Here is a 14,936-nt window from a genome sequence, read left to right as displayed (position 1 = left end):
TTTGACGTGTTCTAAGGTCAAAGCTAAGCATCAGAAATCATCAGGTCTACTTCAACAACCCGAAATCCCGGAATGGAAATGGGAAAATATTACCATGGATTTCATCACTAAATTGCCAAGGACTGCAAGTGGTTTTGATACTATTTGGGTAATAGTTGATTGTCTCACCAAATCAGCACACTTCCTGCCAATAAGAGAAGATGACAAGATGGAGAAGTTAGCACGACTGTATTTGAAGGAAGTCGTCTCCAGACATGGAATACCAATCTCTATTATCTCTGATAGGGATGGCAGATTTATTTCAAGATTCTGGCAGACATTACAGCAAGCATTAGGAACTCGTCTAGACATGAGTACTGCCTATCATCCACAAACTGATGGACAGAGCGAAAGGACGATACAAATGCTTGAAGACATGCTACGAGCATGTGTTATTGATTTCGGAAACAGTTGGGATCGACATCTACCGTTAGCAGAATTTTCCTACAACAACAGCTACCATTCAAGCATTGAGATGGCGCCGTTTGAAGCACTTTATGGTAGAAAGTGCAGGTCTCCGATTTGTTGGAGTGAAGTGGGGGATAGACAGATTACGGGTCCGGAGATAATACAAGAAACTACCGAGAAAATCATCCAAATTCAACAAAGATTGAAAACCGCCCAGAGTCGACAAAAGAGCTACGCGGACAGTAAAAGAAAAGATATAGAGTTTGAAATTGGAGAAATGGTCATGCTTAAGGTTTCACCTTGGAAAGGCGTTGTTCAATTTGGTAAACGGGGGAAACTAAATCCAAGGTACATTGGACCATTCAAGATTATAGATCGTGTCGGACCAGTAGCTTACCAACTGGAGCTACCTCAACAACTCGCGGCTGTACATAACACTTTCCACGTCTCAAATTTGAAGAAATGTTTTGCTAAGGAAGATCTCACTATTCCGTTGGACGAAATCCAAATCAATGAAAAACTTCAATTCATTGAAGAACCCGTCGAAATAATGGATCGTGAGGTTAAGAGACTTAAACAAAATAAGATACCGATTGTTAAGGTTCGATGGACTGCTCGTAGAGGACCCGAGTTCACCTGGGAGCGTGAAGATCAGATGAAAAAGAAATACCCACATTTATTTCCAGAATATACGCCAACACCTCCAACTGCTTAAAATTTCGGGACGAAATTTATTTAACGGGTAGGTACTGTAGTGACCCGAACTTTTCCATGTTTATATATATTAATTGAGAGTGATATTTACATGATTAAATGTTTCCAACATGTTAAGCAATCAAACTTGTTAAGACTTGATTAATTGAAATATGTTTCATATAGACAATTGACCACCCAAGTTGACCGGTGATTCACGAACGTTAAAACTTGTAAAAACTATATGATGACATATATATGGATATATATATAGTTAACATGATACTATGATAAGTAAACATATCATTAAGTATATTAACAATGAACTACATATGTAAAAACAAGACTACTAACTTAATGATTTTTAAACGAGACATATATGTAACGATTATCGTTGTAAAGACATTTAATGTATATATATCATATTAAGAGATATTCATACATGATAATATCATGATAATATAATAATTTAAAATCTCATTTGATATTATAAACATTGGGTTAACAACATTTAACCAGACCGTTAACCTAAAGGTTTAAAAACAACACTTACATGTAACGACTAACGATGACTTAACGACTCAGTTAAAATGTATATACATGTAGTGTTTTAATATGTATTTATACACTTTTGAAAGACTTCAATACACTTATCAAAATACTTCTACTTAACAAAAATGCTTACAATTACATCCTCGTTCAGTTTCATCAACAATTCTACTCGTATGCACCCGTATTCGTACTCGTACAATACACAGCTTTTAGATGTATGTACTATTGGTATATACACTATAATGATCAGCTCTTAGCAGCCCATGTGAGTCACCTAACACATGTGGGAACCATCATTTGGCAACTAGCATGAAATATCTCATAAAATTACAAAAATATGAGTAATCATTCATGACTTATTTACATGAAAACAAAATTACATATCCTTTATATCTAATCCATACACCAATGACCAAAAACACCTACAAACACTTTCATTCTTCAATTTTCTTCATCTAATTGATCTCTCTCAAGTTCTATCTTCAAGTTCTAAGTGTTCTTCATAAATTCCAAAAGTTCTAGTGTCATAAAATCAAGAATACTTTCAAGTTTGCTAGCTCACTTCCAATCTTGTAAGGTGATCATCCAACCTCAAGAAATCTTTGTTTCTTACAGTAGGTTATCATTCTAATACAAGGTAATAATCATATTCAAACTTTGGTTCAATTTCTATAACTATAACAATCTTATTTCAAGTGATGATCTTACTTGAACTTGTTTTCGTGTCATGATTTTGCTTCAAGAACTTCGAGCCATCCAAGGATCCATTGAAGCTAGATCAATTTCTCTCTTTTCCAGTAGGTTTATCCAAGGAACTTAAGGTAGTAATGATGTTCATAACATCATTCGATTCATACATATAAAGCTATCTTATTCGAAGGTTTAAACTTGTAATCACTAGAACATAGTTTAGTTAATTCTAAACTTGTTCGCAAACAAAAGTTAATCCTTCTAACTTGACTTTTAAAATCAACTAAACACATGTTCTATATCTATATGATATGCTAACTTAATGATTTAAAACCTGGAAACACGAAAAACACCGTAAAACCGGATTTACGCCGTCGTAGTAACACCGCGGGCTGTTTTGGGTTAGTTAATTAAAAACTATGATAAACTTTGATTTAAAAGTTTTTATTCTGAGAAAATGATTTTTATTATGAACATGAAACTATATCCAAAAATTATGGTTAAACTCAAAGTGGAAGTATGTTTTCTAAAATGGTCATCTAGACGTCGTTCTTTCGACTGAAATGACTACCTTTACAAAAACGACTTGTAACTTATTTTTCCAACTATAAACCTATACTTTTTATGTTTAGATTCATAAAATAGAGTTCAATATGAAACCATAGCAATTTTATTCACTCAAAACGGATTTAAAATGAAGAAGTTATGGGTAAAACAAGATTGGATAATTTTTCTCATTTTAGCTACGTGAAAATTGGTAACAAATCTATTCCAACCATAACTTAATCAACTTGTATTGTATATTATGTAATCTTGAGATACCATAGACACGTATACAATGTTTCGACCTATCATGTCGACACATCTATATATATTTCGGAACAACCATAGACACTCTATATGTGAATGTTGGAGTTAGCTATACAGGGTTGAGGTTGATTCCAAAATATATATAGTTTGAGTTGTGATCAATACTGAGATACGTATACACTGGGTCGTGGATTGATTCAAGATAATATTTATCGATTTATTTCTGTACATCTAACTGTGGACAACTAGTTGTAGGTTACTAACGAGGACAGCTGACTTAATAAACTTAAAACATCAAAATATATTAAAAGTGTTGTAAATATATTTTGAACATACTTTGATATATATGTATATATTGTTATAGGTTCGTGAATCAACCAGTGGCCAAGTCTTACTTCCCGACGAAGTAATAATCTGTGAAAGTGAGTTATAGTCCCACTTTTAAAATCTAATATTTTGGGATGAGAATACATGCAGGTTTTATAAATGATTTACAAAATAGACACAAGTACGTGAAACTATATTCTATGGTTGAATTATCGAAATCGAATATGCCCCTTTTTATTAAGTCTGGTAATCTAAGAATTAGGGAACAGACACCCTAATTGACGCGAATTCTAAAGATAGATCTATTGGGCCTAACAAACCCCATCCAAAGTACCGGATGCTTTAGTACTTCGAAATTTATATCATATCCGAAGGGTGTCCCGGAATGATGGGGATATTCTTATATATGCATCTTGTTAATGTCGGTTACCAGGTGTTCACCATATGAATGATTTTTATCTCTATGTATGGGATGTGTATTGAAATATGAAATCTTGTGGTCTATTATTATGATTTGATATATATAGGTTAAACCTATAACTCACCAACATTTTTGTTGACGTTTTAAGCATGTTTATTCTCAGGTGATTATTAAGAGCTTCCGCTGTCGCATACTTAAATAAGGACGAGATTTGGAGTCCATGCTTGTATGATATTGTGTAAAAACTGCATTCAAGAAACTTATTTTGTTGTAACATATTTGTATTGTAAACCATTATGTAATGGTCGAGTGTAAATAGGATATTTTAGATTATCATTATTTGATAATCTACGTAAAGCTTTTTAAACCTTTATTGATGAAATAAAGGTTATGGGTTGTTTTAAAATGAATGCAGTCTTTGAAAAACGTCTCATATAGAGGTCAAAACCTCGCAACGAAATCAATTAATATGGAACGTTTTTAATCAATAAGAACGGGACATTTCAGAATCCACCCTTAAACACCAATGGATGATGAAATTAGGGTTTAGTATGTGAAATTCGAACCTTAAGCAGCTGCTTCCAAAGATGCATATGAAAAATGACCTAATCTTGTTCCTTTTATAGTCCTGAAAATCTGGGCTAAAACAGCGTCAGGAGTGCCGCTTTTACTTCAGGTGCGGTGCTTTTGGCTTGAATAGGGGTGACGATTTTGTTGAGGAGCGACGCTTTTGGCTGATCAGGAGCAACGCTTTTGACATTTAGAATGGCACTTTTGCTCACTGAAGAAAAATGGAGACAAATCGTGCATAATAGCGTTGCTCGGCACTTTTGGGCCTTCAAGAGCGGCGCTCCTATACAAGCGCGGCGCTTTTGGAGCTGTTTCCTGCACTTGTCATTTTCTTAGCTAATTTTGCCCATGATTTGGTCAATTTTACACGAAATCAACTCCTTAGCCCTTAATTTACCAATTACCTCAATAACACACTAAATAGGCTTCGAGATAGTCAAAACTGAGCAAAGTGATGTAGATATCGTGAAATAAAATATATATAAATGGAGCGATATCAATATGAAACACCTTGTGACTTGAACCTTGAGAAGAATTACCAATGCTGGGATCAAACCTTTTCTGAAATCATGGACTTCTTGAATTCCAACATTGATATAAAGAAAGTTAGGCCAAACAATTTAATCTTGAATCACAACATCAATTTTCTAATCAAATCTTAACATGGACACCACTTTTATTAAGAGTAGCCTTATCCATCAACATAGTTCCTAAACTATACACAATCTGCTGCATAGTAGTTTACTTAAGGTAAATATTACTATACCAGTCTTTTAAGTTTACTTCTAGTCCCATAACTTGGTGATTACATCTTTATATTTTTACATCAATATCTCCACATCACTAAAATCAAATATTTTTATACCAAAAGTAATTTTCCTCAATTTAATATTATTTAACTTAATCATCTTACAATTGCATGTGCTTAAGTCCATTAAGATACACTCCAGTTACGATAAAAGATAGAACTTATGTCCTTTTAATAAAACGATAATATTACAATTACTATCAATTATTATCCAAAATATAATGACACGTATACAATAACACGAACCTACAAATGCCTTAGGTTTTACTTAACTTGTGGGATATCATACCGTGGGATTTCATACCTCATTTTGGCGATCAGCATAGAGTTAGACTCAGGATGCATCCTACATAACCTCCAACTGCCTTATGAATTCTGATAATTTTACAGGAAACAATGGAATCCCTAAAAAAGTACAACAACATCAAACCTACAAATTAGTTGTCATAATATAAGCAAAGAAAAGTTGTTTTGAGTATAACTTAAATGCATACCGATATCAGCCAAAAAGTCACGTTTTTACCCCCGATATTAGACCCTAAAATCCATAAAGTTCCAAACTTTATCGCAAAAATAATCGCTTTATCAGTTAATTTTGTAGATTAAGTAATATGAAGGCGATGCAAAAAGAATCAAGTAAAACGGAGCTAAAACGAAGAATCTAGAGTGAAAACGGTGAAAGACAAGAAATCAAGTTACGATCCAGTAAAATCAGCTGACCAGGAAAGCCAAACGGCCTGCCACACGCCCAAGTTAAACGGCCACATCAAACGGGCTGGCCTGGCAAACAGCCCCTGCAAACGGCCTGCTAAACGGCTTGCCAAACGGCCTGCCAGCCGTTTGCAGGCAGAATTCAAGTCTATTTAAAGGGCTCTCTCCATCCATTTCAACACACACTCAATTTACAATTCATTTTATATTTTCAAGTTTTTAGTTAGTTTTTAGTAGTTGCTAGCTTAGCTTTTATTTTCCGGAGGATATCCCGGCGAGTCCCTGCGATCTCGGGCAGATTTCTTCAGTCTTTTCAGGTTTTTACCCGAAACGCTTATCTTTTGTATTAAACATGTATCCTTACCTTTTATGTTTAATAATGCGTTCTGATATTACCATATTAGCTTAATTAATCTGTATATTTCCATGATAGAAGTTTGGGTTAGCGTAGTTATGTTAAATTAGTACGGTTACTGTCTTTATGCTGAACTTGTGAGTCTGATAGATTTGTATGCTAGCATCTTAAGGATTGACCAACCTAGGTTGTGATCAGGACTTGTCTACCTATATGAACTTAGCTACTTCATAGGATTAAGACCCCTGGTTATACTGTATCTGAAGAATCTATGAACTCGGTATGGTCGGAGTTCCCGAGAGGCATCTAATGCACTTTTAGGACCGAAACTTAGGAATTGAGACATGAATGAACTAGTATGCCTATTGACTATTCCAAGGAGACCTCTTAGGAGCTGTTAAGATCTAGCTAGTACCTTGACTGTATGACCCAAACCTATTGCATGTTCTTGTTTGATTGTTGCCCTAGGATTAAGTCATATCAACTGTTTAGGTACCTGTTATATTTCTATCTGTTTTACATTCAATATATCAACTGTAATACTGTATAATGTTTGAATTGATTTGATCTCATTAGTATGATTAAATGGTTGTTAGTTTTCATTTAAGGTTTTGTCAACTTAACCCGACGGACTCCTTTCGTTTGTGATCAGTGTTCAATCAACACGACACGTTGTTATTCAGTTAATTAAACTGATAACGAGGGTTAGGATTAGAACTTAACTCACTAATAAACCTAGTGCTTTACTAAGGATAACCTCCGAGGTATAGTCACCTTTCAATTATACAACCAAGTGACATACTTTTCACTACTCAACGATAACTCCGAGAGTCTAGAGATAAGTTGGTCTGTATAATTGGCTCATCCAACTAGATCTATATCACTCCAATCATAGCTTTAACATCAACATAATTACCTTTCTCTAGCCCAAACTAATATCTTGGTCAACATTTCTCTGATCTGCATACTCCGGATATCCTTCAATTTTATTTACTTTTCCGCAATTAGGACCTTTAGTTTAAACCAACTACTATCCTTAAACCAACTACTATCCTTTATCCAAGTAATTTAAATAAAAGACAATTATCTACTTGATCTTCAATTCATTAAACCATTCAAAAACACGACCCTAGGTTAACTTACACCTTCTACATTAGAAAGTTAAAAGTAAATTTAGGCCCCGTACAAAATAAATAAAATAAACCACTGTTTGCCACTCTGATCAGCCGATTCTGATGTCTTATGACCTAACGACATCGTGAGAATAAAACCGTCTTTTTTAGTTATATCTGTGACGACCCGGAAATTTTCGACCAAATTTAAACTTAATCTTCATATGATTTTGACACGATAAGCAAATTCTGTAATGTTGAGTCTAAAAATCTTGAACTGTTTATCTGGAATCATTTAACTTGTGACTATTTCCGACGATTCATGAACCATTGTGTGTAGGTAAGTATATAAATAAATAGATATAAAGATAAAAGTGTATATATGATATTTTGAGTTAATAAAATAAACTTTAATCAATTGAGATTAAACATATAAAATAATAAACAATTAAGTATTGATATATATAAATATATACACGCTATTATTATGATATATATGATTATTGTTAACAATTATATTGTAATATATGTAAAACATATAAATATTAAATATTCAATAAGTGTTAAATATTACACAATTGATAAATTGTAATATTAATATATTAAAGGTAATTAAAATTTTAATTACAGATATTATTTTATTATTATTATTACTATTAATATTAATATCAGTATTATTAATTAAATTATATTATGAAATTTGATACATTTAATATGTTATAGTTAATATTGTTATCATTGTTAACATCATTATTATTATTAGTATTACTAAAATCATTAATTATTAAAATTATTGTTATTATTTTTTCACAATTTATTATCATTAATAATAAGATTATTATTATTACTATTATTATTTTATAAATTATTATTATCTATAATATTAGGAGTATTATTATTGTTAATTAATAAGATTATAATTATAATACATAAATACGGATATATGAATGCCATACAGATATATACATATAAATACAAATATATATTCGGATATTAATAATAATTATAGATTATAGATATATACGCGTGATTGATATCACTATCTGTGAGTTCATTTTTTTCTTTTGTCCTCCTGTTTATCTGTGATTCTTTGTTGAGAGATATGTTTGGTTATAACAACATTCAGCTAAATAAATGAATCATCTCTATTATCTATATCGAATATCTATTCTATCTGTATAAAAAAAAAAGTTTCCTGCTCGCGTCTGTTTAATCCAGGATTCAAAAATCCAGTTTTAATGTTCTTCAATGCGAATTAATCACTAAAATTCGTCCACCTTATGATTCCTAAACCTCATAAATCATCAATACATCCCTACAGAATCCTATCGCAGAGAATTCAATTTTTTTTTCTTTTTCGTTCGTGTTCATCTTTAACCCATTTGAACATTGAACTGATCTGAAACGATTTGAAGAAAAGTAAAAATGAAGATCTCTTCCTCTTCATTTTGTGAATGTGTATGTACAATCTCAGAATCTAATTCGATAAAACTAAGATGAATTCTCGAAGTCAAGGTTTCATCCAAAAAGTCAACTGTTTTGTAATCAATCGAATTCGCTTGATTTATGTCATCTAAGTTAATAAGAATTATGGAAGAGTGTTACTAGAGGGATTATGATCCAGTTTCATGAAGAAATTAATTCGTGAAAGTCATTCAAATATCGAATTAAATTTTGGGGTTCATACGAGGTAACGAACCTGCTTTAATTTTTGTTTCCTTATATATATTTTTTTCTGGCAATCGAAATCATCTCAGTCGGTTGTTCTGTTTCAAATAAGAATTTTAATTTAAACTGGTTGTTGTTGTTATGGTTATACATTTTACCTCTGATCGAACGATGCTTGAAGAAGAGGAAGAGAGACAGACAGTTTGTCTAAAGGATTTAAGTTATAAATCTATAACAGAATAGAAGGATTAGAGGAATGGTTAGAGTGCTGACAGTTTAGCGAGTGGTTGAGGGTTCGAACCTGAGCAGAGGCATTTTTTTTTTAAAAAGCTTCTAAGGTAGTATTATCATCTTAATGAGTATTATTATTATTATTATTATAATTATTATTATTATTATTATTATTATTATTATTATTATTATTATTATTATTATTATTATTATTATTATTATTATTATTATATTTGATATTATTAACTAATTATTGTTATTATTATGTTAAATATTGATATTATTAAGATTAAAAATATAATTATTATTATCATTAATACAATTAATATTATTACCATTGTTGTTAGTATTAGTAATATTATTGTTATAATTAATGTTATTGTTAATCTTATAAGTATTATTAATGTATTTATTATTGTTAAGATTATCATTTAAGTATTATTATTATAATTATCTTTAGCAATATTAATAAAGGTAGTACTATTAAAATTTTAGAATTATCATTATTAATGAAATAAATGACATTATTATTACTATGATTGTGATAATTAATATTGTTATTAATATAAAAACGATACAAAATTTTATTATCTTCATTAATAATAGCATTAGTATCATTGCTGTAATTATAAGTATTATTATTATTATTAATATTATTAATATACATATCATTATTAACAATACCATTATTATTATTAGTATTATCATTATTAATAAAGTTATTATTATTATTGATAAATAATTTTTTTTTTACCAAAACTATCATTTTTAACAAATAAAATTTTATACATAAAATATACTTATTACATATACACTAATTATAATAATATTTCATATAACCATATATCAAACATATTAACATTTTTATATAAATACTTTCATATAATAAACTATCGAATTTTAAATTTAATACTAATCATAGATATATATATAGATATAGTAATATAACTATATGAATGGATATTAATTTCTTTTAATTACATACAAAATAAACAACTATAACATAAGATATAATATATATAAATAAAGTATATATACATATATATATATTAAATGAAATTTAGTATAAATTCTATATAACTACAAACATATAAAATTTATATAATTAATAAATGAAATTATGAGATTTCTAATGTATGTGTTAATATATACATAAATGATATAGTTCGTGAATCCGAGGCCAACCTTGCATTGTTCAGTATCGTCGTATGAATATTTTTACTACAAAATATCGTATTGTGAGTTTCATTTGCTCCCTTTTTAAATGCTTTTGCAATATATATTTTTGGGACTGAGAATACTTGCGCTGCTTTTATAACTGTTTTACGAAATAGACACAAGTAATTGAAACTACATTCTATGGTTGGATTATCGAATCGAATATGCCCCTTTTTAGCTTGGTAGCCTAAGAATTAGGGAAATGGCCCCTAATTGACGCGAATCCTAAAGATAGATCTATGGACCTTGACACGTCTCATTCGGGTTACGAATGCTTTAGTACTTCAATTATCATGTCCGATGAGAGTTCCGGAATGATGGGGATATTCTATATGCATCCTGTTAGTTCGGTTATCAAGCGTTCACCATATGAATGATTTTTATCTCTATGCAGTTTGCGAAATGCCTGATATGAGATGATGTTTATTAGAAATGAAATAAAAATCGTGTGGTCTATTAAAATGATGGAAATGAATGATTATGATAAACTAATGAACTCACCAACCTTTTGGTTGACACTTGAAAGCATGCTTATTCTCAGGTATTAAAGAAATCTTCCACTGTGCATTTGCTCATTTTAGAGATATTACTTAGAGTCATTCATGACATATTTCAAAAGACGTTGCATTCGAGTTGTTGAGTTTATCAAGATTATTATTAAGTCAATTATAGATTGAATATATTCTGAAATGGTATGCATGTCTGTCAACTTTCGATGAAATGAAAGTTGTCTTTTAAAGACGAATGCAATGTTTGTAAATGTATCATATAGAGGTCAAGTACATTGCGATGTAACCAAATGTAATGTATTCGTCCAGATGGATTAGGATGGGTCGTTAGAATATCGTTGTAGTATAACGAGTTTTCTGGCGCCGCTGCCGGGGATCGAATATTTTGATTGTGAAAGATTTTGGACAGACAAAAGTATTGTTTGGTGGTGTCTAAGAAAGACATTTATACACGAACTTGGTTGTTTGATTTTCCGAACAGTCTCCAATTATATTGGAACCAAAAGGATCCTGCCTCTCCGTAGTCGGCCTGGCCACCTAGATACCCAGTAATCTGTGAGAAATCCTATCATTTGGAATATCGATAAGGTTAGCGACCGAATTTCAAGAATAATTGTTTTTATTAAATTATCGATCATTTTAGTCAATTAATATTTTCTAAAATTTACTTTTGAGTCTTTTTAAACAGAAAATCATAAAAATGAAACAACAAAACACCCTTGCTTCTATGCAAAAGTCATGCTTAGAAGAAAGAGGAGGACCAATCACCTTAGGAACTGAAGGAACTCCTGAAATTAGTTCACATACGATCAAGCTGGTCAGTATGATCTGTAAATTTCAAGGATTAACAAATGACGATCCAAACTTTCACTTAAACAAATTTATCAGTCTGGTTGACTCTTTTAAGAAGGAAGAAAACGAGTAAAACCTTTTAAAACTTCATCTGTTTCAATATTCTCTGTCTACACGTGCTTTAACATGGTTTGATGAGCTTAACCCGAATTCAATACATTCATGGGAAGAATTAGCCACTAAGTTTTTCAACAAATATTTCCACCTTCCCTGCAAACCCATTTAAGAAATGACATCACAAACTTTTCTCAAAAAGAAAATGAGTCATTGTGTTTAGCATGGAATAGAGTAAAAGTGATGCTTAAAAGATGTCCAAATTATTCGTTAAGTCGGGCAGACATAATCTACACGCTTTACAATGGTTTGACCAAGGATGATAAGTCCCTCCTAGACATAGCCTCGCAAGGCAATTTCATGTCACGAACAGTAGACGAAGCATGGAATCTTTTGGACACAATAGCCGCACAACAGGAAGATTGGAACAATGAAGCTGCTGAGAAGGATGACATTTTCACTCATACGGTACAAATGCTGAAAACCAGGTTACAAGATCTCACCATCACTCTTCAAAGTTTACCAAAAAGTACCGATGCTACTAGAACTAGTCTAAGGTATCCTTACCCTAGATGGGCATATAAACAGCAGAATAGCTCGGACTTTAATATACTCATCCCACTACACCAACCTGCTAACCTCTCTAAGGAAACTTTAATTGAATTTATGAAAAAGCAATACACGATAACCTTCAAGTCATAGAATGTCAAAACAAGTTTGATACTTTGATAAAGACTTTTGAAGAATTAATAATCAATTTTCAGCTTACGCTTAAACGGTTAACCACTAAGGTTGAATTAGAGTGTAGTGAGTTTGATGCCCTAGTAGTAACCACCTATCTCTCCTAAGGCCCCGAAAATCATTCCGCGCGCCTGCATACCTTTCCCAGGTAGGCTTAGGAAGGAAAAAGAAGAAGCGCAATTCGCTAAGTATTGGATATTATTAAGAATTTACATTTGAATGTATGACTAGTAGATGCTTTAGTAGAAATGCCAAACTGCGCTAAATTTTCCAAAGAACTACTTTCAAACAAAGAGAGATTAAGAGAGATAGTTAGCTTGCCCTTAAGTGAAGAATGTTCATTAGTGTTACAACATGATAATCCCCCTAAGTTAGGAGATATAGGAAGATTTACGGTACCTTGCTACCTGCAAGATGTCCAAATTAGCAATGCGTTAGCAGACTTAGGAGCCAGTGTAAACCTAATGCCCTATTCATTATTCAAAAAGCTAGGATTAAAAGAGTTAAGACCAACCAGAATGCCTATCCAACTCGCGGACAGATTAGTTAAGATTCCTCAAGGAATAGCTGAGGATGTCCTAGTCAGAGTGGATAAGTTCGCATTCCCCGTCGATTTCGTCATTATGATTATTGAGGAAGACACGAAGGTCCCACTCATACTTGGTAGACCATTCTTGAATACTGCCAAGGCCGTAATCGATGTTCATGAAAAATCATTTAAATTAAGAGTTGGAAGTGAAGAAGGCACATTCAATGTCGACCGACTCATGAGCCACCCCCGCGAAGAAGATATCAATATCACAGATTTTTTTCAAGAACTCGTCAACGAATATCTGAAGGATACCATGGCTATATGCAGTTAAGATCAAATTTCTAAGGATCTGTTCTTTATACCTCCTGAAGGAAATCTTGACACCCATTCAGCCATAGATCCTGGTCAAAATAAATCTCCCCTCTCCGAAAGTAACTTTCTCGGCAAAACTACCCAAATAGCACCGCTAGGTCAAGACATTCCCCTACCTCTGTTAAGAAGAAGACCGAATGATGAAACAGATTTCATTCTGGTATTTCAAGAACCCCAGTCAGAAGAGGACTGTGTGGAGATTCCTGAACCAATCTTCGAAACTAAAGAAGACGTTTCTGAAGAAGAAGCATTAAGAAGGACAATTTCCAGAACCAAAGAATAGATAGCATCAGTGACCGCTATAAAGAATGAAGAATCAGAGTTCCAGGAGAGGTATGGCTCGTTAGACAGAGCAGAAATAGCTAGAATGAAGCCATCTATCGAGGAACCTCCGGAATTAGAATTGAAGAAGTTACCCGAACATCTGGTGTATGCATTCTTAGAAGGAGAATCGCAACTCCCTGTAATCATTTCAAAAGACTCACGCCACACGAGAAGGCGAAATTGATTCAGGTTCTGAAATCACATAAGAAAGCAATTGCTTGGAAGATTTCCGACATAAAAGGAATCAGTCCCAACTATTGCACCCACAAGATCTTCATGGAAGATGATTTCAAACCATCAGTTCCGAGGCAAAGAAGGGTCAACCCTATGATTCAAGAAAGAAGTAATCAAACTTCTAGATGCCGATCTGATCTATCCTATTTCCGATTCGCCATGGGCCAGTCCTGTTCAAGTTGTACCTAAAAAAGGAGGAATGACCGTAATTCAAAATGAGAATAATGAACTTATTCCAACACGGGAGGTCACCGGTTAGAGGGTTTACATAAATTATTGTGAACTTAACGATGCAACCCGAAAGATCATTTTCCATTACCTTTCATTGATCAAATGTTGGAACGTCTATCGAGAAATGAATTCTATTATTTCCTTGAAGGTTTTTCCGACTACTTTCAAATTAATCTCGATCCAAAGGACCAATAAAAGACAACCTTCACCTGTCCTTATGGAACATTTGCCTATCGACGCATGCCCTTTGGGATATGCAATGCACTAGCTACATTTCAGCGATGCATGGTAGCGATATTCCACGACATGATTGAACTTTGTATGGAAGTCTTCATGGATGACTTCTCAGTCTTTGGTAGTACCTTTGATTCATTCCTTTCTAACCTTGACAAGATGCTCACTCGGTGTGAAGATTCGAATTTAGTTCTGAATTGGAAAAAATGTCACTTCATGGTGAAAGAAGGTATAGTTTTA

This window comes from Rutidosis leptorrhynchoides, chromosome 8 (genome assembly GCF_046630445.1).
Source record: "Rutidosis leptorrhynchoides isolate AG116_Rl617_1_P2 chromosome 8, CSIRO_AGI_Rlap_v1, whole genome shotgun sequence".
NCBI lineage: Eukaryota > Viridiplantae > Streptophyta > Magnoliopsida > Asterales > Asteraceae > Rutidosis > Rutidosis leptorrhynchoides.
This window is presented reverse-complemented; position numbering follows the sequence as displayed.